Here is a 4,337-nt window from a genome sequence, read left to right as displayed (position 1 = left end):
CTTATGGGAAATATACGGTTTCGAAAAACCGTGACTTGTATGGACTCAGTGGAGGTGTGTTAGTTTAGATTATCCCGTTCGAAACTTCACTGTAACCTTATTATTTCCCTGAAACTTTGCATGGCCGGAAATATTACACATAGTCAGACATGTCTTTGATAATGCAACATATGAGCTGACAGAATTGGATGGGATAGTGCTTAGAGTGCCTATTGCAGGAAAAAAGATCAAGATTTTCAAGAAAAGAGATGATGAAGATTATGCATTGAAAGAATTTTCAAGAGAAGAGCAACGAGAAGAAACTTCAATGGAAGAGACAGATGATATGACAAATAATCTTGTTGATCTACCGGAAATGCATAATGATGAGATTGATCTGTTTGTGGATCTTGATGATAACGATCATGGGTAGTTGGTCCATCCGGAGGATGCGCAGGATTAGAGGGGGTGGATGTTGTATTGCTGCGCATTCGAGGTGTGAAAACCACCCAAAAATTGTGTGTGTGCTTTGATACTTTGTACATACTTAGTTGTTGTGTTTACATTTATTTTCTGCGTATGAGTATAGTGGGGAGGAGTTGGAGGCATAGTGGTGAACATGATGAGATGCTTTCAGCCTATGTTGAGCAAGGTCAAGTGGAAAGCACAACTGATGCTGGTAAACATGTTACACATATTCGTTCAGGACTTTGTCTTCTCCTTCTCCAGCTACATCAAAAATACCTAATGATACCAAACCTCCACATCCAGGAGTTGGGAAGAAGGAGGCCAAGCATTGAAACGTGCTATGAGAAGCATGGAGCATGGAGCACAGCTGGAGGCCGCATTCACTTATCTCTCGGCAGATTCTGCCTTCCAGGAAGAGCTTGCAGGAATCCTAAAGGATTACGTTGGGTGAGAATCACCAATTTATTTTGCAGAGAGATTGATAGAACATTATAAGCAAGGTCAAGACGGGGGGGCCTCTTATTTATCTCAAAAGAGAGGATTTGAATCATACAGGTGCTCACAAGATCAACAATGCCATTGGGCAAACTTTGCTGGCTAAGCAGATTGGTAAAAACCGTATCATAACAGAAACTGGTGCAGGGCAGCATGGAGTTGCCACTGCTACAGTGTGTGCTCGCTTTGGGTTACAATGTGTTGTTTACATGGGCGCCAAAGATATGGAACGACAGGCTCTTAATGTATTCAGAATGAGACTCCTTGGAGCTGAGGTACGTGCTGTCCAGTCTGGTATAGGTACGTTGAAAGATGAGACATCAAAAGCAATAAGAGACTGGGTTATAAATGTAGAGACCACACACTATATTTTAGGGTCCATAGCTAGACCTCACCCTTATCCAATGCTAGTGAGAGATTTTCACGCAATTATTGGCAAAGAGACTCGACGACATGCTCTAGATAAGTGGGGAGGAACGGAAGGGAAAAAAAAACATGGAAGGAGAGTCGCTAATTAGCGGATTCAAAAGCTAAGGAGGGAGGGAAAAGCAAGCGTGTGGGACGAAAAGGAAGGAAGGCGAGGCTAATCTGGGAGAGGAAAAGTCTGACGACTGTTGATGAGGCTTCATCAATGAGAAAATTTTGGGAAATCCTGGACTCTGCTGCTCCACTGGGGAAGAAAAGCTAATTTGTGACGAGAGTGCGTGACAGATAGGAAAACGTGATACACACACACAGACATTTGTTTTCTGCTTCCTTGTTCGTTAGCAATTCTGCTTTCGTTGGCCCAACGAGGTTTCAGTACCTCAATTCATAATGCTTATCTTCAAGGAAGAAAGGAGGAATCGTCACCTGCTCTAGGGAAAAACGGAAGAAGAAGTCGTCAATTGGAAGGAAGGAACGAAGAGAAGAGAGTAAAAAAGAAAAACAAAAACTGGCGTGAAAAGAGATGGAGAATTCTGAGAGACGGGAGATAGACAATTCTCAATGCTAAGGCTGAACCGAAGCTTCCTATTTACAGGCACACCCCGCTCTCTGTCTCTCGACAACGACATTGTACTCTGTTCATAACCCTCACACACGAGGGACTTTCAAGGCAAGAAGTCACCATGGTTTGACATGGCGGTCTGTCATGGCTTCACTTCCTTCCCCGCTAACCACGGGGAAGAAAGTATGCTCGTGGTGATGCAACGTGATGCAATTGTAGACTCTGGCTACGCGTCAACAGCGCATGCAGCCCCTCCTTCGCCTGTTCGCAAAGTTTTAGGATTTTCCAAATCGTGATCATCTGCCATGGTTGCTTCACGAGTTATGGAGCAGGGTAGAGTGATTGCCATAGCAGATTAGTTTTCATGTGTTGCTGTTGTTAACAGGTGGCTCGTTACAGGGAGATGCCATTGCACCCATGGTCTTCTTTCTTTCTACCTTTTGGACTGGTTGCGATTGCCTTGAGGGGGTTTTGTTGGCACTCATCAGGCTCTGCAACATCAGCAAAAATTTGCCTTCATTAGGAGCAAATATCATCATCTGCAGAGTGAATTTCAGATCATGGGATCTACATGTCAATAACTTGCAGGGAATCATCTCCTCATCTTTTGAGAATCTCCCAAACCTCCTCAAACTAGACTTGTGAAATAATAACCTCGTGGGAAGTTTTCTTAATAACAGCTAAGCTTTGTATCCAATCTCTTTCCCCTTCTTATTATCCTGGAACATAAACTGAATTCTGTCTGAAAGGAAAAATTACAGAACAGGGTACTTTAGCTTGCCTTTTCCTCTAGTGTTGAATATACTTCAGACAAATACAAGTGTTGTAAGCTCCCTTGGAAAGCCGTTCCTTACACAAATATCACTTATCTACATGTATGACATGCTGAAGCCTAATCAAAATTTATTGATTGAGTTCTGGAATTATTGTATGGCTATTAAAAACATATGACTCAGAGTTGAATGCTAGAACTAGTTTGATGATGAGTTTAATCTCTGACATTGGATTATTCATTTGATTGATCTTCCAGCTTGACATATATCAAGGTCTTCTGAAGACGCGACTTTGCTTTCACAAACCCTCTGACAACTTTTCATGTAATGATAAGCCAATCGTTACATTCAGTTTGGGGAGAACAACGTTGTATTGCTTTTGTCTACTGGAACTGTGTAATAGTAGGGTTTTGGGTCATGGATCTTTAGGAATCGATAATTCATTGGAAGTTGAGGATACCCTTTCCGTTGGAATCCATACTTCTCATGGCGGCCCAACACTTTAATCCTGTCGGCTGGGATTACACGGGTTACTTCCTCATATACATATGAGTTCATCTCAACCCTCCAACCTCGTATATGTAGAGTTGAATTTAGGTGAGCTTCCACAAAAACGAACAGCTTCACGACCTTCAAGTCTTCCAACCACCTGATCCTCTTTAGGTTGGTTTGTAGATAAGCAAACCGGTGGGCGGCTATATAGTAGATTCCTGAAGACCCCGTCCATCTTCGTTCTATGTATAGGTATTCATTTAATTTGTAATTCATAATTCAAACAGCGCTAAAAAAAAATCTCCAGCAAGCACAAACATTTCCATTAAAATCGATCGTGTTGTTTGGCAAACTGTTAAGGAATTATTCTTTCCCTTTTGAGTGTATCAGCACTCGTTCCCAAGGTGTCTTGTAACTTGGCGGGATCCTTTATAGTTTGGGTTAGGGCGTACCTTATTAACCCAACTTGGTCAACCCTAAAGTTCATTAGATACTTTAGTTTCCGGTTTATAACTTTCCTTATTTAGAAAGATATTCACGAATACGTCCTTTTGCAAGATAACTTGCATAAGGATCTGCCATCCTTGTTGAGGTTATTTACCCTTTCGTCTTGTGAACCAGTCACAAGACTACATGACTTCATACTTGCTATGCAAGTCCTGCGTTGAAATAATCTGTTTAAGTTTCTTTAAGCTAACGTATGTCGAACCTAGGGTTTCTTTTTAAGAACCTCAGGGACAAACCCTAGTTCCTTATCTTTACGACTTTATTGACCCTACAATAAGGAAAGTAGTCAAGTGCTTAAGGTATAAACATTTCTTTGGTCTTTAAATCATTTCCAAGCCATATTTTTCTCTTCAGCATGGTATTTCTAAGTTTAGATTGGTTTGGTTATCTTTTTGAAGGTAAGATTGATCGCCTTGTCACGGTTTTGCTATCCTTGTGACAATTGACTTTCCAGTCGATACAATTCAATTTAATCTTCCTTTTTCCTTGCAAACGAACTCATGCCAAATAACAATCATTTCCTTTGCTAAGATGTGCAATTAGCAATGATAAATTCCTAATAATTTGAGCAACGAAAGAAACCTTTCATGAATTTAATCATTTACAATGATTCGTTGCAAAAAGGAATAGGACTA

At 41.0% G+C, this 4,337-nt stretch overlaps 1 pseudogene; it reads left to right on the top strand.

The window, feature by feature from the left end:
• The first annotated feature begins 796 nt into the window (after window positions 1–796).
• LOC148013778 (tryptophan synthase beta chain 2, chloroplastic pseudogene) lies at window positions 797–1,460 on the top strand (annotated as a pseudogene).
• The last annotated feature ends 2,877 nt before the right edge of the window (window positions 1,461–4,337 follow it).

Source organism: Lygodium microphyllum, chromosome 26, assembly GCF_053477565.2.
Source record: "Lygodium microphyllum isolate KBCC chromosome 26, Lygodium_microphyllum_v1.1.10, whole genome shotgun sequence".
Taxonomy (NCBI): Eukaryota; Viridiplantae; Streptophyta; class Polypodiopsida; order Schizaeales; family Lygodiaceae; genus Lygodium; species Lygodium microphyllum.
The sequence above is the reverse complement of the archived record's forward strand: the minus strand, read 5'-3'. Positions and strand labels throughout refer to the sequence as shown.